At 40.9% G+C, this 26731-nt stretch overlaps 1 protein-coding gene and 1 pseudogene across 2 annotated transcripts in view; both read right to left on the bottom strand.

Moving 5' to 3' along the window:
- Palld (palladin, cytoskeletal associated protein) overlaps window positions 1-25995 on the bottom strand; it is a 406494-nt gene extending 380499 nt beyond the window's left edge. For both annotated transcript variants that reach the window (XM_021170928.3, XM_085843945.1), the window contains exon 1: window positions 25826-25995. The gene's annotated coding sequence lies outside the window, so the exon portion shown is untranslated. The remainder of the gene's footprint in view (window positions 1-25825) is intronic.
- On the bottom strand, window positions 5273-6128 carry LOC147002420 (zinc finger CCHC domain-containing protein 9 pseudogene; annotated as a pseudogene).
- Window positions 25996-26731: the final 736 nt, after the last annotated feature.

Below are 26731 nucleotides of genomic sequence, written 5' to 3'. Positions count from 1 at the left end.
AGATCCCTTTAGCTCCTTGGGTACTTTCTCTAGCTCCTCCATTGAGGGCCCTGTGATCTATCCAATAGCTGACTGTGAGCATCCACTTCTGTGTTTGGTGGGCCCCGGCATAGCCTCACAAGAGACAGCTATATCAGGGTCCTTTCAGCAAACGCTTGCTAGTGTATGCAATGGTGTCAGCGTTTGGAGGCTGATTATGGGATGGAACCCCAGGTATGGCAGTCTCTAGATGGTGCATCCTTTCCTTTCAGCTCCAAACTTTGTCTTTGTAACTCCTTTCATGGGTGTTTTGTTCCCAATTCTAAGAAGGGGCAAAGTGTCCACACTTTGGTCTTCATTCTTCTTGAGTTTCATGTGTTTTGCAAATTGTATCTTGTATCTTGGGTATTCTAAGTTTCTGGGCTAATATCCACTTATCAGTGAGTACATATTGTGTGAGTTCCTTTGTGATTGGGTTACCTCACTCAGGATGATACCCTCCAGGTCCAACCATTTGCCTAGGAATTTCATAAATTCATTCTTTTTAATAGCTGAGTAGTACTCCATTGTGTAAATGTACCACATTTTCGGTATCCATTCCTCTGTTGAGGGGCATCTGGGTTCTTTCCAGCTTCTGGCTATTATAAATAAGGCTGCTATGAACATAGTGGAGCATGTGTCCTTCTTACCGGTTGGAACATCTTCTGGATATATGCCCAGGAGAGGTATTGCTGGATCCTCTGGTAGTACTATATCCAGTTTTCTGAGGAACCACCAGACTGATTTCCAGAGTGGTTGTACAAGCTTGCAATCCCACCAACAATGGAGGAGTGTTCCTCTTTCTCCACATCCTCGCCAGCATCTGCTGTCACCTGAATTTTTGATCTTAGCCATTCTGACTGGTGTGAGGTGGAATCTCAGGGTTGTTTTGATTTGCATTTCCCTAATGATTAAGGATGCTGAACATTTTTTCATGTGCTTCTCAGCCATTCGGTATTCCTCAGGTGAGAATTCTTTGTTTAGCTCTGAGCCCCATTTTTTAATGGGGTTATTTGATTTTCTGGAGTCCACCTTCTTGAGTTCTTTATATATATTGGATATTAGTCCCCTATCTGATTTAGGATAGGTAAAGATCCTTTCCCAATCTGTTGGTGGCCTTTTTGTCTTATTGAGGGTGTATTTTGCCTTACAGAAGCTTTGCAATTTTATGAGGTCCCATTTGGCAATTCTCGATCTCACAGCACAAGCCATTGCTGTTCTATTCAGGAATTTTCCCCCTGTGCCCATATCTTCAAGGCTTTCCCCCACTTTCTCCTCTATAAGTTTCACTATCTCTGGTTTTATGTGGAGTTCCTTGATCTACTTAGATTTGACCTTAGTACAAGGAGATAGGAGTGGATCAATTTGCATTCTTCTACATGATAACCACCAATTGAGCCAGCACCATTTGTTGAAAATGCTGTCGTTTTTCCATTGGATGGTTTTTGCTCCCTTGTCAAAGATCAAGTCACCATAGGTGTGTGGGTTCATTTCTGGGTCTTCAATTCTATTCCATTGGTCTACTTGTCTGTTACTATACCAGTACCACACAGTTTTTATCACAATTGCTATATAGTACAGCTTTAGGTCAGGCATGATAATTCCACCAGAGGTTCTTTTACCCTTGAGAAGAGTTTTTTTGCTATCCTAGGATTTTTGTTATTCCAGATGAATTTGCCGATTGCCCTTTCTAATTCATTGAAGAATTGAGTTGGAATTTTGATGGGGATTGCATTGAATCTGTAGATTGCTTTTGGCAAGATAGCCATTTTTACTATATTGATCCTGCAAATCCATGAGCATGGGAGATCTTTCCATCTTCTGAGATCTTCTTTAATTTCTTTCTTCAGAGACTTGAAGTTCTTATCATACAGATCTTTCACTTCCTTAGTTAGAGTCATGCGAAGGTATTTTATATTATTTGTGACTATTGAGAAGGGTGTTGTTTCCCTAATTTCTTTCTCAGCCTGTTTATCCTTTGTGTAGAAAAAGGCCATTGACTTCTTTGAGTTAATTTTATATCCTGCTACTTCACTGAAGCTGTTTATCAGGTTTAGAAGTTCTCTGGTGGAATTTTTAGGGTCACTTATATATTCTATCATATCATCTGCAAAAAGTGATATTTTGACTTCTTCCTTTCCAATTTGTATCCACTTGATCTCTTTTTGTTGTCGAATTGCTCTGGCTAAGACTTCGAGTACTATATTGAATAGGTAGGGAGAAAGTGGGGAGCCTTGTCTAGTCCCTTATTTTAGTGGGATTGCTTCCAGCTTCTCACCATTTACTTTGATGTTGTCTACTGGTTTGCTACAGATTGCTTTTATTATTTTTACATATGGGCCTTGAATTCCTGATCTTTCCCAGACTTTTATCATGAATGGGTGTTAGATTTTGTCAAATGCTTTCTCCGCATCTAACGAGATGATCATGTGGTTTTTGTCTTTGAGTTTGTTTATATAATGGATTACATTGATGGATTTCCGTATATTAAACCATCCCTGCATCCCTGGAATGAAACCTAATTGGTCAAGATGGATGATTGTTTTGATGTGGTCTTGGATTCGGTTAGCGAGAATTTTATTGAGTATTTTTGCATCAATATTCATAAGGGAAATTGGTCTGAAGTTCTCTAACTTTGTTGGGTCTTTCTATGGTTTAGGTATCAGAGTAATTATAGCTTCATAGAATGAATTGGGTAGAGTACCTTCTGCTTCTGTTTTGTGGAATAGTTTGTGAAGAACTGGAATTAGATCTTCTTTGAAGGTCTGATAGAACTCTGCACTAAACCCATCTGGTCCTAGGCTTTTTTTTGGCTGGGAGACTATTAATGACTGCTTCAATTTCTTTAGGGGATATAGGACTGTATAGATCATTAACCTGATCCTGATTTAACTTTAGTACCTGTTATCTGTCTAGAAATTTGTCCATTTCATCCAGGTTTTCCAGTTTTGTTGAGTATAGCCTTTTGTAGAAGGATCTGATGGTGTTTTGGATTTCGTCAGGATCTGTTGTTATGTTTCTCTTTTCATTTCTGATTTTGTTAATTAAGATTCTGTCCCTATGCCCTCTAGTAAGTCTGGCTAAGGGTTTATCTATCTTGTTGCTTTTTTCAAAGGACCAGCTCCTTGTTTGATTGATTCTTTGAATAGTTTTTCTTGTTTCCACTTGGTTGATTTTGCCCCTGAGTTTGATTATTTCCTGCCTTCTACTCCTCTTGGGTGAATTTGCTTCCTTTTGTTCTAGAGTTTGTAGGTGTGTTGTTGAGCTGCAAGTGTGTGCTCTCTCCAGTTTCTTTTTGGAGGCACTCAGAGCTATGAGTTTTCCTCTTAGAAATGCTTTCATTGTGTCCCATAAGTTTGGGTATGTGTGGCTTCATTTTCATTAAACTCTAAAAAGTCTTTCATTTCTTTCTTTATTCCTTCCTTGACCAAGTTATCATTGAGAAGTGTTGTTGTTCAGTTTCCACGTGAATGTTGGCTTTCTATTATTTATGTTGTTATTGAAGATTAGCCTTAGTGCATGGTGATCTGATAGGATGCATGGGACAATTTCAATATTTTTGTATCTGTTGAGGCCTGTTTTGTGACCTATTATATGGTTAATTTTGGAGAAGGTAACATGAGGTGCTGAGAAGAAGTTATATTCTTTTGTTTTGGATAAAATGTTCTGTAGATATCTGTTAAATCTATTTGTTTTATAACTTCTTTTAGTTTCACTGTGTCCCTGTTTAGTTTCTGTTTCCAAGATCTGTCCATTGATGAAAGTGGTGTGTTGAAGTCCCCCAATATTATTGTGTGAGGTGCAATATGTGCTTTGAGCTTTACTAAAGTTTCTTTAATGAATGTGGCTGTCCTTGCATTTGAAGCATAAATATTCAAAATTGAGAGTTCCTCTTGGAAGATTTTACCTTTGATGAGTATGAAGTGTCCCTCCTTGTCTTTTTTGATAACTTTGGGTTGGAAGTCGATTTTATTAGATATTAGAATGGCTACTCCAGCTTGTTTCTTCAGACCATTTGCTTGGAAAATTGTTTTCCAGCCTTTCATTCTGAGGTAGTGTCTTTCTTTTTCCCTGAGATGAGTTTCCTGTAAGCAGCAAAATTTTGGGTCCTTTTTGTGTAGCCAGTCTGTTAGTCTATGTCTTTTTATTGGGGAATTGAGTCCATTGATATTAAGAGATATTAAGGAAAAGTAATTGTTGCTTACTATTATTTTTGTTGTTTAGTTGGCATACTGTTCTTGTGGCTGTCTTCTTTTAGGTTTGTTGACGGGTTACTTTCTTGCTTTTTCTAGGAAGTGGTTTCCATCCTTGTATTTTTTTTTTTTTCTGCTATTATCCTTTGAAGGGCTGGATTCATGGAAAGATAATGTGTGAATTTGGTTTTGTTGTGGAATACTTTGTTTTCTCCATCTTTAGTAATTGAAAGTTTGGCTGGGTATAGTAACCTGGGCTGACATCTGTGTTCTCTTAGTGTCTGTATAACATCTGTCCAGGATCTTCTGGCTTTCATAGTCTCTGGTGAAAAATCTGGTGTAATTCTGACAGGCCTGCCTTTATATGTTACTTGACTTTTTCCCTTAGTCATTTTAATATCTTTATTTAGTGCATTTGTTGTTCTGATTATTATATGTTGGGAGGAATTTCTTTTCTGGTCCAGTCTATTTGGAGTTCTGTCGGTTTTTTTTTTTTAAACAGCTGATATAATTTTATTCAGTACTAAGAATTACAGATTTTGTGACAACATATAAATAAATTTCTATTACAAAAAATTGATACTCTGAATTAAGAGCATATAACAAAATATTTTTTGATTCACAAGCTGAAAGGCATGTGCTTTGTTTAGGGATCAATTTTGATTCATAATTTACATTTATAGTGATGACTGCTATAATCAGGGATAGAGGCATTTACTCATTTCTAAGTTCCATCTGTTAAAATATGCTCTTAGGCACAGTACTCTTGATGCTGGAGCAGGGTTATTAGTTTGTAGCCAACCTGGGATACATAGAATCTGCTTCAAATACAGACAGACACACAGGCAGAGACAGATAGACAGATAGACCACACACACACACACACACACACACACACACACACACAGAGACATATTTCTAGAGAGTGTAATTAATCACCCTGTACTCCTTGATAGATTGATTATAGGCAAGCTAACCCCACCATGGTCAGAGTGGTGTCTATAACACAGGTTTGCCTCCACAGGTGCCCAGCTTCAATCTCTAAAGGCTGACTTTGGAAAGTAACCTTGAGGTGGTAATTAACAACTGTACCAATTAGTATCAAAAATTAACAACTTTGGGTACTTTGGTTTTAGGTTTCTGCAGTTTGGGCACATCCAGCACATCTTCATAGTCTGCACTCATTCCCTTTGCCCAGCGACCAACCGTGATGATCCGATCTGAGTTCTGATTTTCTGGGCAATCTTTCTTAAAATGTTCCACGGAGCCACAGAGTTTACAGCCACCACCATCAGCATAGACTCCTTTGGTATTATCAGGGCAGGATCTGGACAGGTGTCCCATTTCTCCGCAGACAAAACATTTTGCAAGAGCAAATTCACCAAGTGCGGGGTCTACGTTAGCTCTGCGCTTGGTCATCTCGTGCTCAGTGGACCCGCAGCGGTAACAAATGCCTGTGCCCATGTCCTGACTCTCTAGTACAGCTGGGCAGTCAGCAATTCTGTGGCCAGGTTGTCGACAATGGAAACACACCATTGCATTCTTCTTTGCCGCCTGTATCTTTAGCCGCCTTCCTTCCCGTCGACTGTCCTTCTTTAAGGCCACAGCAATTTCTTCCCTCACTTCCCGGCTGTCGGCTGCTATCAGCTGTCCATTGTGAAGCACCTGTGAGTTCTGCTTCAGGTACTCCATGAATCCTTTCACATCTTCATTCAAGTACTCTTTTTTCTTTTTGTTCTTTTTGCGTTTTGCTTGAGGTGAGTCATTTCTAAGGGACAGCCCACTGCTTTGACACTGCTTATGATTTGGAAGGCTTTGGTCTGCTCTCTCCACAGACCCCTTCTTCATGTTCTCCCATGATGTTGCTGACAGGGGTCACTTACTATTTGAAGTAGTAACTCTAGCCCACTTGATCATGGTTGGATCAGAGGCACTCTACTAATCGGGTCTGAATCCTCCAGAGCAGCTGAGACAACGAACCTCTGTAGGCTTTTTGTATGTTCATGGGCATGTCTTTCTTTAGGTTTGGGAAGTTTTCTTCTATAATTTTGTTGAAGATATTTGCTGGCCCTTTAAGTTGAAAATCTTCATTCTCATCTACTCCTATTATCTGTAGGTTTGGTCTTCTCGTTGTGTCCTGAATTTCCTGGATGCTTTGAGTTAGGATCTTTTTGCATTTTGCATTTTCTTTGATTGTTGTGCCGATATTCTCTATGGAATCTTCTGCACCTGAGATTCTCTCTTCCATCTCTTGTATTCTGTTGCTGATGCTCACATCTATGGTTCCAGATTTCTTTCCTAGGGTTTCTATCTCCAGCGTTGCCTCACTTTGGGTTTTCTTTATTGTGTCTACTTCCATTTTTAGGTCTTGTATGGTTTTGTTCACTTCCATCACCTGTTTGGATGTGTTTTCCTGTTTTTCTTTAAGGACTTGTAACTCTTTAGCAGTGTTCTCCTGTATTTCTTTTTTTTTTTTTTTTTTTTTTTTTTTTTTTTTTTTTTTTTTTTTTTTTTTTTTTTTTTGGATTTAGAATTTCTTTTTTTTTTTTTTTTTTTTTTTTTTTTTTTTTAATATTTTTATTACATAATTTCCTCAATTACATTTCCAATACTATCCCAAAAGTCCCCCATAGCGCCCCCCACTTCCCTACCCACCCATTCCCATTCTTTTGGCCCTGGCATTCCCCTATATTGGGGCATATAAAGTTTGCAAGTCCAATGGGCCTCTCTTTCCATTGATGGCCGACTAGGCCATCTTTCGATACATATGCAGCTAGAGACAAGAGCTCCAGGGTTCCGGTTAGTACATCATGTTGTTCCAACAATAGGGTTGCAGATCCCTTTAGCTCCTTGGGTACTTTCTCTAGCTTCTCCATTGGGAGCCCTGTGATACATCCAATAGCTGACTGTGAACATCCACTCCTGTGTTTGCTAGGCCCCGGCATCGTCTCACAAGAGACAGCTATATTTGGGTCCTTTCAGCAAGATCTTGCTAGTGTATGCAATGGTGTCAGCGTTTAGAAGCTGATTATGGGACGGATCCCTGGATACAGCAGTCTCTAAATGGTCCATCCTTTCATCACAGCTACGAACTTTGTCTCTGTAGCTCCTTCCCTGGGTGTTTTGTTCCCAATTCTAAGAAGGTGCACAGTGTCCACACTTTGGTCTTCATTCTTCTTGAGTTTCATGCGTTTAGCAAATTGTATCTTATATCTTGGGTATCCTAAGTTTTGGGCTAATATCCACTTATCAATGAATACATATTGTGTGAGTTCTTTTGTGATTGTGTTACTTCACTCAGGATGATGCCCTCCAGGTCCATCCATTTGGCTAGGAATTTCATAAATTCATTCTTTTTAATAGCTGAGTAGTACTCCATTGTGTAAATGTACCATAATTTCTGTATCCATTCCTCTGTTGAGGGACATCTGGGTTCTTTCCAGCTTCTGGCTATTATAAATAGGGCTGCTATGAACATAGTGGAGCATGTGTCCTTTTTACCGGTTGGGACATCTTCTGGATATATGCCCAGGAGAGGTATTGCTGGATCCTCCGGTAGTACTATGTCCAATTTTCTGAGGAACCGCCAGACTGATTTCCAGAGTGGTTGTACAAGCTTGCAATCCCACCAACAATGGAGGAGTGTTCCTCTTTCTCCACATCCTCGCCAGCATCTGCTGTCACCTGAATTTTTGATCTTAGCCATTCTGACTGGTGTGAGGTGGAATCTCAGGGTTGTTTTGATTTGCATTTCCCTGATGATTAAGGATGTTGAACATTTTTTCAGGTGCTTCTCTGCCATTCGGTATTCCTCAGGTGAGAATTCTTTGTTCAGTTCTGAGCCCCATTTTTTAATGGGGTTATTTGACTTTCTGGAGTCCACCTTCTTGAGTTCTTTATATATATTGGATATTAGTCCCTTATCTGATTTAGGATAGGTGAAGATCCTTTCCCAATCTGTTGGTGGTTTTTTTGTCTTATTGATGGTGTCTTTAGCCTTGCAGAAGCTTTGTAGTTTCATGAGGTCCCACTTGTCAATTCTCGATCTTACAGCACAAGCCATTACTGTTCTATTCAGGAATTTTTCCCCTGTGCCCATATCTTCAAGGCTTTTCCCCACTTTCTCCTCTATAAGTTTCAGTGTCTCTGGTTTTATGTGAAGTTCCTTGATCCACTTAGACTTGACCTTAGTACAAGGAGATAGGAATGGATCGATTCGCATTCTTCTACATGTTAACAACCAGTTGTGCCAGCACCATTTGTTGAAAATGCTGTCTTTCTTCCACTGGATGTTTTTAGCTCCCTTGTCGAAGATCAAGTGACCATAGGTGTGTGGGTTCATTTCTGGGTCTTCAATTCTATTCCATTGGTCTATTTGTCTGTCACTATACCAGTACCATGCAGTTTTTATCACAATTGCTCTGTAGTAGAGCTTTAGGTCCGGCATGGTGATTCCACCAGAGGTTCTTTTATCCTTGAGAAGAGTTTTTGCTATCCTAGGTTTTTTGTTATTCCAGATGAATTTGCAGATTGCACTTTCTAATTCGTTGAAGAATTGATTTGGAATTTTGATGGGGATTGCATTGAATCTGTAGATTGCTTTTGGCAAGATAGCCATTTTTACAATGTTGATCCTGCCAATCCATGAGCATGGGAGATCTTTCCATCTTCTGAGATCTTCTATAATTTCTTTCTTCAGAGACTTGAAGTTTTTATTATACAGATCTTTCACTTCCTTAGTTAGAGTCACGCCAAGATATTTTATATTATTTGTGACTATTGAGAAGGGTGTTGTTTCCCTAATTTCTTTCTCAGCCTGTTTATTCTTTGTGTAGAGAAAGGCCATTGATTTGTTTGAGTTAATTTTATATCCAGCTACTTCACCGAAGCTGTTTATCAGGCTTAGGAGTTCTCTGGTGGAATTTTTAGGGTCACTTATATATACTATCATATCATCTGCAAAAAGTGATATTTTGACTTCCTCTTTTCCAATTTGTATCCCTTTGATCTCCTTTTGTTGTCGAATTGCTCTGGCTAGGACTTCAAGTACAATGTTGAATAGGTATGGAGAAAGTGGACAGCCTTGTCTAGTCCCTGATTTTAGAGGGATTGCTTCAAGCTTCTCACCATTTACTTTGATGTTGGCTACTGGTTTGCTGTAGATTGCTTTTATCATGTTTAGGTATGGGCCTTGAATTCCTGATCTTTCCAAGACTTTTATCATGAATGGGTGTTGGATCTTGTCAAATGCTTTTTCCGCATCTAAGGAGATGACCATGTGGTTTTTATCTTTGAGTTTGTTTATATACTGGATTACGTTGATGGATTTCCGTATATTGAACCATCCCTGCATCCCTGGGATGAAACCTACTTGGTCAGGATGGATGATTGTTTTGATGTGTTCTTGGATTCGGTTAGCAAGAACTTTATTGAGGATTTTTGCATCAATATTCATAAGGGATATTGGTCTGAAGTTTTCTATCTTTGTTGGGTCTTTTTGTGGTTTAGGTATCAGAGTAATTGTGGCTTCATAGAATGAGTTGGGTAGAGTACCTTCTGTTTCTATTTTGTGGAATAGTTTGTGAAGAACTGGGATTAGATCTTCTTTGAAGGTCTGATAGAACTCTGCACTAAACCCATCTGGTCCTGGGCTTTTTTTAGTTGGGAGACTATTAATGACTGCTTCTATTTCTTTGGGGGATATAGGGCTGTTTAGATCATTAACCTGATCTTGATTCAACTTTGGTACCTGGTATCTGTCTAGGAACTTGTCCATTTCATCCAGGTTCTCCAGTTTTGTTGAGTATAGCCTTTGGTAGAAGGATCTGATGGTGTTTTGGATGTCTTCAGGATCTGTTGTTATGTCTCCTTTTTCATTTCTGATTTTGTTAATTAGGATGCTTTCCCTGTGCCCTCTAGTGAGTCTGGCTAAGGGTTTATCTATCTTGTTGATTTTCTCAAAGAACCAGCTCCTTGATTGGTTGATTCTTTGAATAGTTTTTCTTGTTTCCACTTGGTTGATTTCACCCCTGAGTTTGATTATTTCCTGCCGTCTACTCCTCTTGGGTGAATTTGCTTCCTTTTGTTCTAGTGCTTTTAGGTGTGTTGTCAAGCTGCTAATGTGTGCTCTCTCTAGTTTCCTTTTGGAGGCACTCAGAGCTATGAGTTTTCCTCTTAAAAATGCTTTCATTGCGTCCCATAAGTTTGGGTATGTTGTGGCTTCATTTTCATTGAACTCTAAAAAGTCCTTAATTTCTTTCCTTATTCCTTCCTTGACCAAGGTATCATTGAGAAGAGTGTTGTTCAGTTTCCACGTGAAGGTGGGCTTTCTATTATTTATTTTGTTATTGAAGATCAGCCTTAGTCCATGGTGATCTGATAGGATGCATGGGACAATTTCAATATTTTTATATCTGTTGAGGCCTGTTTTGTGACCAATTATGTGGTCAATTTTGGAGAAGGTACCATGAGGTGCTGAGAAGAAGGTATATCCTTTTGTTTTAGGATAGAATGTTTTGTAGATATCTGCCAGATCCATTTGATTCATAATTTCTCTTAGTTTCACTGTGTCCCTGTTTAGTTTCTGTTTCCATGATCTGTCCATTGGTGAAAGTGGTGTGTTGAAGTCTCCCACTATTATTGTATGAGGTGCAATGTGTGCTTTGAGATTTACTAAAGTTTCTTTAATGAATGTGGCTGCCTTTGTATTTGGAGCATAGATATTCAGGATTGATAGTTCCTCTTGGAGGATTTTACCTTTGATGAGTATGAAGTGTCCCTCCCTGTCTTTTTTAATGACTTTGGGTTGGAAGTCAATCTTATCAGATATTAGAATGGCTACTCCAGCTTGTTTCTTCATGCCATTTGCTTGGAGAATTGTTTTCCAGCCTTTCATTCTGAGGTAGTGTCTATCCTTTTCTCTGAGATGAGTTTCCTGTAAGCAGCAAAATGTTGGGTCTTGTTTGTGTAGCCAGTTTGTTAGTCTATGTCTTTTTATCGGGGAGTTGAGTCCATTGATATTAAGAGATATTAAGGAAAAGAAATTGGTGTTTCCTGTTATTTTTGATGTTAAAGTTGGCATTTTGTTCTTGTGGCTGTCTTCTTTTAGGTTTGTTGAGGGATTACCTTCTTGTTGTTTCTAGGGCGTGGTTCCTGTCCTTGTATTGGTTTTTTTCTGTTATTATCCTTTGAAGGGCTGGATTCGTGGAGAGATAATGTGTGAATTTGGTTTTGTCGTGGAATACTTTGGTTTCTCCATCTATGTTAATTGAGAGTTTGGCTGGGTATAGTAGCCTGGGCTGGAATTTGTGTTCTTTTAGTGTCTGTATAACATCTGTCCAGGATCTTCTGGCTTTCATAGTCTCTGGTGAAAAATCTGGTGTAATTCTGATAGGCTTGCCTTTATATGTTACTTGGCCTTTTTCTCTTACTGCTTTTAGTATTCTATCTTTATTTAGAGCATTTGTTGCTCTGATTATTATGTGTCGGGAGGTATTTCTTTTCTGATCCAGTCTATTTGGAGTTCTGTAGGCTTCTTGTATGTTCATGGGCATCTCTTTCTTTAGATTTGGGAAGTTTTCTTCTATAATTTTGTTGAAGATGTTCGCTGGTCCTTTGAGTTGAAAATCTTCATTCTCATCCACTCCTATTATCCGTAGGTTTGGTCTTCTCATTGCGTCCTGGATTTCTTGGATGTTTTGAGTTAGGATCTTTTTGCATTTTACATTTTCCTTGATTGTTGTGCCGATGTTCTCTATGGAATCTTCTGCACCTGAGATTCTCTCTTCCATCTCTTGTATTCTGTTGCTGATGCTTGCATCTATGGTTCCAGATTTCTTTCCTAGGGTTTCTATCTCCAGTGTTGCCTCATTTTGGGTTTTCTTTATTGTGTCTACTTCCCTTTTTAGGTCTAGTATGGTTTTGTTCATTTCCATCATCTGTTTGGATGTGTTTTCCTGTTTTTCTGTAAGGACTTCTACCTGTTTGATTATGTTATCATGTTTTTCTTTAAGGATTTGTAACTCTTTAGCAGTGTTCTCCTGCAATTCTTTAAGGGATTTTTGTGCTTCCTCTTTATTGTCTTCTTCCTTTTTAGCAGTGTTCTCCTGCATTTCTTTAAGTGTGTTATTAACGTCCTTCTTGAAGTCCTCTATCATCATCAGGAGATATGCTTTTAAATCCGTGTCTAGCTTTTCCGGTGTGTTGGGGTGCCCTGGACTGGGTGAAGTGGGGGTGCTGGGTTCTGATGATGGTGAGTGGTCTTGGTTTCTGTTAGTAAGATTATTACGTTTACCTTTCGCCATCTGGTAATCTCTGGGGTTAGTTGTTATCGTTGTCACTATTTAAAGATTGGAGCAGAAGCTGTGTTCCACTCACCAGCAGTCCCAAAATCCTGCGGCGGGGGTCGTGGGTAGCTGGCGGGTGTCAGGCAACCCTGCGCTCCCGCTACCCTGGCGCTGATCCGGCCGGGTGAGGCCTGTGGCCCTACTCAGGCTGGTTTCTGCTTCCCTAACTAATGCAGTCTCAGGTCCCGCGCAATTGGATTGGAGCAGAAGCTGTGCTCCCCTCACCAGAAGTCTTAAGATCCTGTGGCGGGTGTTGTGGGCAGTTGGCGAGTGTCAGCAGACCCTGCGCCCCAGCTGCTCAGGTGCTTTTCTGACCGGAAGAGGCTTGTGGCCCTGTGTGGGCCGGATTTCTCTCTCCCCAACCAGAGCAGTCTCAGGTCCCGCGTGATTGGACTGGAGCAGAAGCTGTGTTCCACTCACCAGCAGTCCCAAAATCCTGCGGCGGGGGTCGTGGGTAGCTGGCGGGTGTCAGGCAACCCTGCGCTCCCGCTACCCTGGCGCTGATCCGGCCGGGTGAGGCCTGTGGCCCTACTCAGGCCGGTTTCTGCTTCCCTAACTAATGCAGTCTCAGGTCCCGCGCAATTGGATTGGAGCAGAAGCTGTGTTCCACTCACCAGCAGTCCCAAAATCCTGCGGCGGGGGTCGTGGGTAGCTGGCGGGTGTCAGGCAACCCTGCGCTCCCGCTACCCTGGCGCTGATCCGGCCGGGTGAGGCCTGTGGCCCTACTCAGGCTGGTTTCTGCTTCCCTAACTAATGCAGTCTCAGGTCCCGCGCAATTGGATTGGAGCAGAAGCTGTGCTCCCCTCACCAGAAGTCTTAAGATCCTGTGGCGGGTGTTGTGGGCAGTTGGCGAGTGTCAGCAGACCCTGCGCCCCAGCTGCTCAGGTGCTTTTCTGACCGGAAGAGGCTTGTGGCCCTGTGTGGGCCGGATTTCTCTCTCCCCAACCAGAGCAGTCTCAGGTCCCGCGTGATTGGACTGGAGCAGAAGCTGTGTTCCACTCACCAGCAGTCCCAAAATCCTGCGGCGGGGGTCGTGGGTAGCTGGCGGGTGTCAGGCAACCCTGCGCTCCCGCTACCCTGGCGCTGATCCGGCCGGGTGAGGCCTGTGGCCCTACTCAGACCGGTTTCTGCTTCCCTAACTAATGCAGTCTCAGGTCCCGCGCAATTGGATTGGAGCAGAAGCTGTGTTCCACTCACCAGCAGTCCCAAAATCCTGCGGCGGGGGTCGTGGGTAGCTGGCGGGTGTCAGGCAACCCTGCGCTCCCGCTACCCTGGCGCTGATCCAGCAGGATGAGGCCTGTGGTCCTACTCAGGCCGGTTTCTGCTTCCCTAACTAATGCAGTCTCAGGTCCCGCGCAATTGGATTGGAGCAGAAGCTGTGCTCCCCTCACCAGAAGTCTTAAGATCCTGTGGCGGGTGTTGTGGGCAGTTGGCGAGTGTCAGCAGACCCTGCGCCCCAGCTGCTCAGGTGCTTTTCTGACCGGAAGAGCTCCTGTATTTCTTTAAGTGAGTTATTGAAGTCCTTCTTGATGTCCTCTACCATCATCATGAGATATGCTTTTAAATCCGGGTATAGCTTTTCGGGTGTGTTGGGGTGTCCTGAGGTGGGAATGCTGGGTTCTGATGATGGTGAGTGGTCTTGGTTTCTGTTAGTAAGATTCCTTCGTTTGCCTTTCGCCATCTGGTAATCTCTGGGGTTAGTTGTTATAGTTGTCTCTGGTTAGAGCTTGTTCCTCAGGTGATTATGTTAGCCTCTATCAGTAGACATGGGAGACTAGCTCTCTCCTGAGTTTCAGTGGTCAGAGCACTCTCTGCAGGCAATCTCTCCTCTTGCAGGGAAGGTGCACAGATATCTGGTGTTAGGACCTGCCTCCTGGCAGAAGATGAAGGCCAGAAACAGGACCTGTCCCAGAAGCTGTTAGCTTCTGTAGTCCACACTCTCACCTGAGCAGACTAGTCTCGGAGGGATCTGGGAACTAAGATGCCTCCCCCAGGTGCTCCGGCCAAGCCCTCTTGGGTGGGGCGGACACCTCTCCTCTGGCGGGGAAGGTGCCCGGATGTCTGGAGCCCGAAATGGGGCCTTCCTCAGAAGCTCTGTAGCTTCTGTAGTCCACACTCTCACCTGCACAGTCTAGTATCGGCAGGATCCAGGAACCAAGATGGCTCCCCCATCTCTGTTGCCTTTCACATACTTGGAATGGCTTATGCATCTTAGTTAAATATTAGCATATCCTGAATTTGTGTAATTACTCTATTGGTGACTTTTCTATGCTCTCTTCTTAGTTATTATCATGCCCTTCCTCAGTTTATAGTTATTCCTTTTGTATGTCATGTAGATAAATGTCTTGAAAATACATATATTTTTCTCAGCTTTTGTTTGTCTGTGAATGCCTTTGTCATTTCCAAAGGATAGTTTTGCAAAACAATGAATTATTTATTTATAGTTTTTTTTTTAGTACCTTGAAAACAATCTCATGGTACTTTCTTCTAGGCCAGTGCTCCTCAACTTCCCTAATGCTGTGACCCTTTAATACAGTTCCTCATGTTGTGATGACCTCCAACCATAAAATTATTTTCTTTGATACCTCAGAATTCTAATTTTTCTACTGTTATGAATGCAGATATCTGATATGTGACCCTTCAACTCCAAAGGGTTTGCAACCCACAGGTTGAAACACACTGTTCTAGACTATTAGATTTTTGTGAGAAATTGATTGTCAGGTAAGTTAGGCTACACCTATGTAAGTACCTGTCCCTTCTCTCTCACATTCTTGAGCATTTTCTTAACCTTTGAGCATCATCTTAAGAGGCTTTCATTATAGCACACCTTAAGGTAGACCTCATTGAATTACATTTGACCTATGACCCCTGACCTTCCTCTGTGTGTATATTCATACCTTTCTTCAGGTTTGTAGAGTTTTCTTTTATTATATTATTTCCTCTCCTTGGCCTTCTGAAGTCTGCTTTAAACTCACATAACTGAAAACTGCCATCTTTACCTTGTACCCCAAACCACACAGGTCTTTGTTCCTCCTCACACTTTTCTTTATGCCAACTGGAAATGTTTGAGTAGCCTGTCCTCTTGCTGTTACTTTTCCTCCTGTTTGCTGTCCCTCCCACGGATGACTCTTTTGCACTTTAAATTTTACTGAGTGTATTTTGATGCTCAAGAATTACTGCTTGACCTTTTTTTTTTTAAAGCACTTCTGTCTCTTTAGGTTTCTCTTTTAGAATATTGAAATGATTCTCTGTTTTCTTCAAGCTCAATGAGCTCCATCAACACTGTGTTCTGAGAGTTTCCCCATGCTGGCTCCTGCCTGGTACCCTGTTTTATGTGCTTTCTGACCTTATTCTGATTATTGAGTGAGAGGATGGTTTTCCTTTAAACACTCCAGATGCTTGTTGTCATGCAGTCTCAATGTTAAGTCTTTACTTCTCTCTTCTTAACCTGCTAAGTGTGTCCCTCTAAAAATTCTAAGTGCCTATTCTCTATGCTTCTGTAGTTCCAGATTTCACCACTGGATGGCACCCAGGTTCAGAATTTTTCAGGGCCCCTGGCTACTGTGTTGCAGTTTCAGAACAAGAGGACAATGGAAACTCAGGTTGTTCCTAATATATTGTTTAGAAAGAAACAAAAAGAGTAGTCTGATATTTCAAGATCATCCCCTTTACCCCAACTTCTTTAAGGTAAACCCAGATGCACCCATTGTGTATGCCTCTGTGGTGGCCAGGCATCACAGAATTCTGTTCAGATTTTGTTTTGTTTGTTTGTTTGCTTGTTTGTTTTGAGACATGTTTTCTCTGTGTAGCCCTGGTTGTCCTGGAACTCACTCTATAGACCAGGATGATCTTGAACTCATAGAGATCTGTCTGCCTCTGCCTCCCAAGCGCTGGGATTAAAGGTGTATACCACCACTGCCTAGCAATTCTATTCAGCTTTAAGCAGTGCCACTGTATATGGGTCATATACAGGGTTCTGTGTCCTATACATACGCCATCAAAGTCATCAAATTGTGTCTCTTCCTGAAGAAGCAGCTTTCTAAGCGCAAACAGCATGCCACTGTGGTGGGACCAAGTTGCTGAGGGTAAGCGCAATGCCATAGATTATTACAACCAGTCACAGGAGATGCTAGTTAGAAGAGAAGCCCAGCAGACTGGGTCTGTATGTCCTTTGACAATACTTCCTGGGGCCCCTTTTCCATGGACTCATGGAAAAGAAGGAGGCATATTAAGCACAAGACTGGGATAAGACAGCTACATAACCCATGTCCTGGTTTCTCATAATAAGCTGCCTCACCCAGGAAAAAAGTCACTGAAAAAGACCTCTGCCTCTGTTCCAGACTCCAGGTCAAATAGTTTATCTCACCTCTGACACACAAGGCCACTTGAAACTGATATTTAAAGTTGCCTGTCACTGAGACCTGCATTGACAGCTCTGCACTCTTAACAGTTCTGTTTCTGTGGTTCTTATCCAGTCTTCTATAGAGTATTCCCCTTGCATCTGTATCAACTCCCTGCCTTGCCTATTGGTGTAGTTCCTCTGAACAGCATAGCCTCTTTAGCCTCTTATAAGAGCCATTGTATCTCACATACACAAATAATACTCACATGTGTAGTATAATGCGTAATCTAACAATTATTGTAGTAATTAAGATTGGGGATCAGTGGGGCTGGCAAAGTGACTCAGAGGATAAATACTAACTGTGCAGCCTGGTGACTCGCATTTGAGTCCTGGAAATTACATAGAAAGCTGGATGGAGGGCTGTACATTGCAATGCCAGAACTCCCATGGCAAGAAGGAAGACAGACTAGAGAATTGCCTGGAAACTTGTAGCCCAGCTTGCCTGGAGTATGCAGTGCAGGAGAAATGAGAGCTGCCTTAACAAGGTAGAACACGAGAACAACATTGGAAAGCTCTATGCAGTCCTCCACATGCATCTTGTGGCACAAACAAGCTCCATCCCCAAACAAAGCAACCAAGCAACTAACAAACACTAAGAAATGAAGGATCGAAGTACCTGTGTTTGCTATTGATCATCAATACTCAGTGGAATCAGGAGTACTTTCTCAGTTAAAGCCAAAGAAATTGGCTTGGCTTGTAATTTTGTTGTTATTTAATAAATTCCCACATTTGGAAAGACTGGAATATGCCTATCTATGCCACTGACAGAACTTGCTCATGACAGAACCGCTGATATTTACATGTAAGATGTACACCACTTGCTCATTTAAAAATGTTTAAGGTAGTATTAAACTTTTATCTCTAATGATTCTGACTTACATTTCTTATCAACAGCCAAGGAAGAGTCTCGTGAAAAACATCGGAAGCAAAAAATAAATAAATAAATAAATAAATAAAAAATCACCCACTCTGTTTTCTAGCAATCCTAGTACATGTTGAGCAACCCTATCCCCAAACTGGAAATCCCCAAATAGTCCAAAACCCTAGACTTTTTAAAGTGCTGACCTAACATCGCAAGTAGAAAATTCTCCACCCTGGAATTCTGTTGTCTGCATAAAAATTGTTAAAAGTGGTTACTAATAATACCATTAAGAACATAATGGAACATACTTTCAGGCTACATATGTTAAGTGTACATAAAGCATAAATGATTTTGCATATAGATTTGAGCACCCATCTCTTAAGTGCTTCATTATGTATACACAAATATCTCAGATGTTGAAGAAAATGTGGTTTCTGAGACATCTTTGATTCTAAACATATCCCATAAAAGCTATTCAACCTGTATTAGACAGAAAGAATTGTGTAAAGTCTGCTAACTCTTTGAAACATATGTAACATGGATACAGTTAAAAAGGCACCTACTATTAATTATGCTTCTCTTTGATAGCCTAAGAACATAGCCATCTGAAGGAGTAACATCCCAACATCCCTTAGACTTTTTGTTCATTGCTTGTACTGAGAATCAGGGCTCAGAACTCAGGCATTCTAAGTGCCCAACCACTGAGATTCACATCCACAATCTAACATTTTATAGAAGAGGTATGATTAGTTAATTAAGAAATAATTTCCAGGTTCTGAATTTCTTATACTTAAATGCCTTTTTACTTTTTCTGGATTGACTTTTGAACAATTATACTGTTTTTATGATGTTTCTAGACCATGGCTGACTGGAAGCCTCTCGGTTGTTAGAGAGAAGGGTGGTGACTGACCCAAACCAAGATTGGGCTCAGGCTTTAGTCTCCCTCAGACTACCAGAAAAACAGAACCTGCTGGTATTATCTCATAGTGCTTTGCAGGCAAATTTCGACATGTGTTCATGTTGTTTATTTCCTGCTCTTAAGCAAGCATTTGGTATTGCAAAAGTTTGGGTGGGCTAGCCAGTAATACAAGATATCAAAGACACTCCTCTACCTCCAGATCTGAGCATGCAACCTATCAGAATTCTTGCTTATTCTAAATAGATATTGCTTCCAAATGTAAATTCCTATGATCATATATTTTATTAACTTCCTGTGCATGCTATCAATCATTTTTAAAATTTGTAGCACTTAATTTGATGGCTCTTTATATATGTAATTTTATGACTCAGTTTGTTCTTGAATTAATATCTTCTTGAGTTCTTTGTATATATTGGATATTAGTTCTTTATCAGATTTAGGATTGGCAAAGATATTTTCCCAGTCTGTTGGTTGCCATTTTGTCTTATTGACAGGGACCTTTGCCTTACAGAAGCTTTGCAATTTTATGAAGTCCCATTTATTAATTCTTGATCTTACAGTGCAATCCATCAGTGGTGTGTTCAGGAATTTTTCCCCTCTGCCCATATGTTTGAGGCCCTTCCACACTTTCTCCTCTATAAGTTTCAGTGTCTCTGGTTTTATGTGGAGGTCCTTGATCCACTTAGACTTGAGCTTTGTACAAGGAGATAAGAATGGATCAATTCTCATTCTTCTACATGCTAACTGCTAATTGAGCCAGCACCATCTGTTGAAAATGCTGTCTTTTTTTCCACTGGGTGGTTTTAGCTCCTTTGTTAAAGATCAAGTGACCATAGATGTGTGGGTTCATTTCTGGGTCTTAAATTCTATTTCATTGATCTACCTATCACTGTTCCAGTACCATGCAGTTTTTAATCACAATTGCTATGTAGTACAGCTTGAGGTCAGGCATGGTGATTCTACCAGAGGTTCTTTTATTGTGGAGAATAGTTTTTGCTAACCTAGGTTTTTTTGTTATTTCAGATGAATTTGCAAATTGCCCTTTCTAACTCGGTGAAGAATTGAGTTGGAATTTTTATGGGGATTGCATTGAATCTGTAGATTGTTTTCGGCTAGGTAGCGATTTTTACTATATTTATATTAATCCTGTCAATCCATGAGCATGGGAGATCTTTCCATCTTCTGAGATCTTCTTTGATTTCTTTCTTTAGACACCATTGTGAATGCCAGCAAGAGCTTGCTGACAGGAGCATGATATAGCTGTATCCCGAGAGGCTCTGCCAGTGCCTGACAAATACACAATGGATGCTCACAGTCATCCATTGGACAGAGTGCAGGGTCCCCAATGAAGGAGCTAGAGAAAGTACCCAAGGAGCTGAAGGGGTTTGCAGCCCCACAGGAGGAACAACAATATGAACTAACTGGTATCTACAGAGCTTCCTGGGACTAAACCACCAACCAAAGGAAACACATGGTGGGACTCATGGCTCTAACTGCATATATAGTAGAGGTCATCAATGGGAAAAGAGGTCCTGTGAAGGTTCTATGCCCCAGTCTAGGGGACTGCCAGGGTCAGGAAGCAGGAGTGGGGTAGGTTGGTGAGCAAGGGATGCAGGGAAAGGGATAAGGGTTTTTGGAGGGGAAACTAGGAAAAGGGGACAACATCTTAAATGTAAATAAAGAAAATATCTAATAAAACATTTAAAAAAGAATTAATATCATCTGAATTCTGTGAAATTACACTATAAAATGTAGAGCATATGGCGTTTATATTGAAGATTTTGTATTTTGTGCATGTATCAGACATCCTAACATAAGATTTCTTAGCATAGTCCAGTCCCTCACCAGCTACAGCACTTTGGGGTTGACCGGGCATTTTGCTTGGAGAGCACAGCAGAGCTGACCCTGATAGTGGGGTACAGGTAACCCAGTCCCTGGGTGAGAGCTCTGGAATATTGGGACTGCCACTTGGGAGAGCTGGCCTTGGGGTCATGAGAGTGGGTGAGCTGCTCTGTCCCTTGCCTGCAGCACTCAGGAGAACCAGCAGAGAAGGGCTGGACTTGGACGAGGAGGAAAGAGTGAGCCAGTCCTGAGGGGAAGGAACAGCTGGCTCTAACACTCATATGGCCTGAGGTGACTGAGGTGGGGTGGGTGTGAGAATAATGCCCTCCTCCTCACCACCTGTGATAGTGGGGAGAGCTGTCTCGGAGGCCATGAGAGCAGGAGAACTAGCCCTGCCCCTCACTGGCTATAACACTTCAGAGAGCAGACCTTGCAGCTCACCTGGACAACACAGTGGAGCTGGCCTTGATAGAAGGCTCAGGTAAACGAGCCTTGAGGGTGTGAGAGCAGGAACTCCTCCAGTCTCCCCAAGGCTACAGCATTTGGGAGAGTGGGCCTCATGCCTTGACTGGGAAACACAGTGGATCTGGCCCTAGAGGCCTAGGTGCTGATGAGCCAGTGTCTGGAGGGAATGAGACCAGGACACTACCTACCTCCTATTGATGGCTACATTGGATGGCCTAGCCAGAGCAGTGCTGGAGAGCTCACCTTGGTGGTGTGGACAAGGAGAGCTGGCAAGCTGAGCAGCTCAGCTAACACCCAGGCCCAGATCCAGGGCGTTGAGTTGGCCCACTCCAAAATCTATATCATCTGAAGATGGTTGGGACACATGAAAGGGTCAGTTGTGCTATCTAAAGTTGCAGAATCTCCATGACACAGAGCAATCAATGAATGGGAGGAGGCCCTGTGAGGATCCAATCCTGTCACAGAAGTCAGAGATCTCAAACCAGACCAATGACTCATTGCAATGAACATTTGCAAGAGAAGATGTGTGAACTGTAGTCCACACTGTGACACACTACAGCTTTCAGGGTGAGGTGTTTTCTGTGCTTTGTTTGTTTATGTGTTTTATTTTGGACAGGAAGTTGCAAGGGCAAAGGGTAATTATGAGGGGGTCGGGAGATGAGCGGGACTGGAATGAATGGTATGAAAGTCACAAGGAATCAATGAAAAGTTTTAAAAAATAAAAAATGGGAGCTTAGCATTACTACCCTAGCATTTGGGTAAACATTTACTTTGGAGATCCTGAATAAGCAGTATATGTACCTGTGCCTGCTTCACATGCTATGTGAATATTCAAATGACAAAAGGTAGACATATCTAAAAGTTATAAATAACCATGGCTTTTGATGCATAGAAAAATTATATTCATGACACTTGGGAAGAATCCTCTATATTGTGAGTAAAATATATGTACATGCATCAATACATCCATACATCATTCATATATATGTGTGTGTGTATGGATATATATATATATATATATATATATATATATATATATATATGAAACCTTCCAGAATAATCCAGTTGACATAAGACACTACTGACTATTGTTATAAGATGCTTTCTCTCTTTTATTTTGTTGTTTGTTTGTTTTTCAAGACAGGGTTTTCGGCACAACCAGCCCTGACTGTCCTGGACTCACTTTGTAGAGCACGCTAGCCTCAACCTCACAGAGATCCGCCTGCTTCTGCCTTCTGAGCACTGGGATTAAAGGCATGTGCCACCATGCCCAGCTTAAGAGTTATTTCTTAAACTTAACAGAACGCAAGGAAGACAAGCTAGACAGACACAGCCAGTGTAAAGTATAACAACAACAACAACAAGAGTTGCTTTACAATGAGTAGAGGCAAAGCTTCCTATGTCTTCTTTGGAGTTAATCATTTTCAGAGCAAATCATCTGAACCTGTAGAAAACGGATAGAATGCTCATCATGTTTCTACTTCAGTATTTTTTTACTCAAGAATGAAAGGAAAAGGCCCAGCTATTTGGCTCAGTGTGTAGCATTCGGGGCTGGAAGATTCAGCACAGAAGCTTGTGTGTCACTACAGAGCTCCCTCTTCCCACTTGGGATACTACAGGTAATTATCCTACGTGTTTAGGTAAGAGGAGAATGGTGGTAATCTGTAGAATATGACAAGAAACACCATGGCCAAGACACACCATAGCACGGCTAGAATTTTGAAAGAAAAACTGATGTTAGAAAAAAGACTGATTAGTTCATGGTGTTGTTCCACCTATAGGGTTGCAGACCCCTTCAGCTCCTTGGGTGCTTTCTCTAGCTCCTTCATTGGGGGCCCTGTGTTCCATCCAAAAGATGACTATGAGCATCCACTTCTGTATTTGCCAGGCACTGGCATATCCTTACAAGAGACAGCTATATCAGGGTCCTGTCAGCAAAATCTTGTTGGCATATGCAATAGTGTCTGGGTTTGGTGGTTGTTTATGGGATGAATCCCTGAGTGGGACAGTCTCTGGATGGTCAATATGAATTAACTAGTACCCCCCTGAGCTTGTGTCTCTAGCTGAATATGTAGCAGAGTTTGGCCTAGTCGGCCATCAATGGGAGGAGAGGCCCTTGGTCTTGCCTAGATTATATGCCCCAGTACAGGGGAACGGCAGGGCCAGGAGGTGGGAGTGGGTGGGTTGGGGAGCAGGGCAGGGGGAGGGTATAGGGGACTTTTTGGATAGCATTTGAAATGTAAATGAAGAAAATATCTAATAAAAAAAAAGAAAGGAGACTGAATCTTACATCCTTTCATTGTATGTACAAGGACTGTGAAGCACTCTCCTGGTGCTTTGGAGATTTCAGAGAGGGAGAGACAGTTCAATAGTCACTGAAAATGCACATGTGCATAGCAATAGATACATGACAAGTGTTGGAGGAGTGCAAACCAGTCAGTAAATGCTGGCTAGCTCTATGGTGGGATTTACATAGGAAATAGGAAATTCAAGTCATAAACCTAGGTGGAAATTTTCTATTGTAAATGATTTAGATATTTAAAGTAAGCACCCCCATTTGTTTGTAGACAGAAAAAAGGAATAAACAGTTTTGATTAAACCATTCAATATTGCTGAAATTCAATATTGCAGAAAATCTATCTATGAAGGTTAAAGCCAAGAACAGAGGCTCTGAAGTTTTTGTTGTTTGTTGTTGTTGTTGTTTTAGAATCATGGCTAGCTTTAGACTAATTTCTTGCTTCTTTTTTCCTTTTTTCTTTTCTTTTCAAGCTCTCTTTTCTCTCTCATTTCAGTGATCAATTTTTTTGTTGTTGTTGTTGTTATAAAGAACCCTGTAGGGCAACAGCCAAAGGTGAAAACATTCACAAAATCCTATGTTTGATGCAAAATGACTTTAGTTATATAACCATTGCTTAATAGCTACACAAGCTCCTTTTCTTTTTGATCATCAGATACATTGCCATTGTGAAAAGGTATCTCAAGTTTACCCTGTGGTTTTAAACACAATATATCCTCCCAAAGTAAAACACTTTATCTAAATTTTGGGAACAGAAGCTAGCAGTTCATTCAGTCCCGACACAGTAATAAATGGTTTAATGAGGAGGACTTGAGGGTTTTTTCCTGGTACCCTTTTCATCTTATCATCTTTATATTGAATCCTCTGGGAATAACTGTGCTTTTTATTTCTAATTCATCCATTTCCCACTGACTATCAAAAAATCACATTTGGCAGACTGCACTGTGGATATTCACTCTCAAGAATGTTTTATTTTTGTGTATATTAAAACTATTTACCCAAGATGGTTCTATATTCTCTGCTATAATGTATCACTTGCAAATTATTGTCATAATGCTTTGATTAGTCTTTGTTTTGTTTGGTTGGAATTTTACCAGCCCCTGCCCATTCACGCTGCATGGCCTTAATCCTTAGTTGAACTCCAGAATCATAGTGTCCTTCGAAGGCCTCTTTCCACTCCGTTTAAGCAGTGGGGACTCTTGTCCTGGCCTTGCAGGAGTATGGGTTAGTGTACATTAAAGAATTAGGCCAACTTATTTTGCACACTTATATATTTCCTCTTCACACCTTTCAAATGAGAAAACAAAGCAAACAAAACCAAAGCAAAGAAGTCACAATGGTGGTAATTTCCCAGAGTGAGCCTCACTCCTTCTCTTGAGAAGTGTGATCTGTGACAATTTAAATATCCACTTTTAGCTGCAGAACAAAGAAGCCTGGACAGAGAGCTGACAGAGAGCCAGAGAAAGGGACCGCAGCACACAATGAATGCCAGGACAATAGGACCAGGAATGTGCAATCCTGTAGTTACAGAGTGGGCTGTGGCTAGATAGGAGCACAGACCTCCTCTTCAGTTAGCAGTTATAAAATTCTGAATATTTGAGCAGATTATTCAATTTCTTTGAGAAAAATAGTTGGATGGTATCTTATCATGTAAAAAGGACTTGATTTTGATATATACAGAAATGGAGCAGATTTTTAATAGTTTTCTACTGCCAAGTAACATACCTTGTATTTGGCCATAGTAGTTATACTAGAAGGTAAATAGTATTTTTAGAAAATGCTAAAAAGTAATATGAGCCTGAAATAATTCTGCACCAACATCATATGTTGGATTCAAGACAATTTCCTCCGTAGCTTTAAAACAACATGATATAAGACTGGGTTTTGATATTTATATTTGACAGACTACTGTAGATATCACAGTCAAAAATGTTTTACTCATGTGAATATTAAAATTATTATTATTTTTTATTTTTTTAAATTATTTTTATATTACCTGGTATTATGCCAACTAATTTAATTATGTCCTGTTGGTTAATTTAAAATCTTTCAAAAGGTGATTAATAACTCAAGATATTTAAAGCCTAAGGTTTATTATTTTAAGCCATCATCTTTTAGCTTAAACATGGATGACAGTCAAGATGTCTATAGTTTCATTTACTATGAAATATAACACATGCACACTCTTGACAAATTTGACTCCATCCACAAACATATTTGACCCTTTTACCCTTTTGGAATTGATCAGAATGATTTAGCACACCTAAGATTATAAACCTAAGGTAGTTGTCTGGCAGTGTGGGCAGAAAGAAATCCAGCAAATTTTATGTTACCTGTTTTGGGGAAAATTTTAAAAAAATAACACTACATTTCTTGTCCTCATGAAAGAAAAAAAAATCAAGCATTTTCCAAATAGTATCACAGTGCCAGGCAAAGCTATTGAAATCTTTCCAACTTTAAAAGTCTTAAAAGTGTTGTCTTACCGGTAAGTGTGTTACGGTGTGTACAGAACTTTTCAATGCTTGCTTGGTTTGAAGCCTTCCCAAAAGCGATGGATTTCCCAGGGGCTTTGCCTCTTTCTCCTGGTGAGTGGAGGTCGGTCTTGCCTGTCCATTAAGGACTGCTTGGTCTGTGGTAGTGAGACAACTGTGGCCTTAGACACTCATCTGTTCTCTTACTCTACTCGGCTATATTTGGTAACTGAACTCATGTTTCAGCTGAGTGCCACAATCAGGAATCCCAGTAGTGGGTTGGGAAGCAGCCCCAGATCTGAGGCTGGGTTCTTAGAAATTAAAGCCACCTAGTATAGAAGGAACCAAAGCCATGAATTTAAAAACATGACATTTAAACATAGTTCCCCCTGATTTTGTTGTTGGAAATTACCTCCCAGCCTTTTCGCATGCCTTTTGTTATTTACAAATATGTTTATAATCCCCAATTTTAAAAAGTGAGACCCTGGAGGAAGACCCCTGGGATGATCAGCTCTGTATGTTTAAATTTTAGCCATGTGGCGAATTCTTCTAAAATAGTAAACCCAATAACTATTTAAAAATTAAGCCACCTGCCAAATTGAGCGGAGATGCCAACTGCTTTCTTACCTCATGGTGTTAATTAAAATTGTCATATGACTAGAGTGTGTATTACAGATGTAGTCCAAGGCATAATGGAACAGTGTAACAAATGGAGACTGAGTCTTACAGTTCAGAGCGCTGAGCCTGATGGATTAAGAACACTTAGCAAATAATTTCCTGGAAATCCTGAGCCAATGGTGAATGAACATTGTCTCCTACAAGAATGAAGCTGTTACAACTATTAAAAAATGCAGCACAAATACTTTTGCGGATTATTTTGTAGGAGCTCACTGTGATGTAGGCTGTACTGTTTTTAGT

Source organism: Mus caroli, unplaced genomic scaffold (genome assembly GCF_978045245.1).
Source record: "Mus caroli unplaced genomic scaffold, Mus_caroli_1 scaffold_10, whole genome shotgun sequence".
NCBI classification, from domain to species: Eukaryota; Metazoa; Chordata; class Mammalia; order Rodentia; family Muridae; genus Mus; species Mus caroli.
This window is presented reverse-complemented; position numbering and strand designations above follow the sequence as displayed.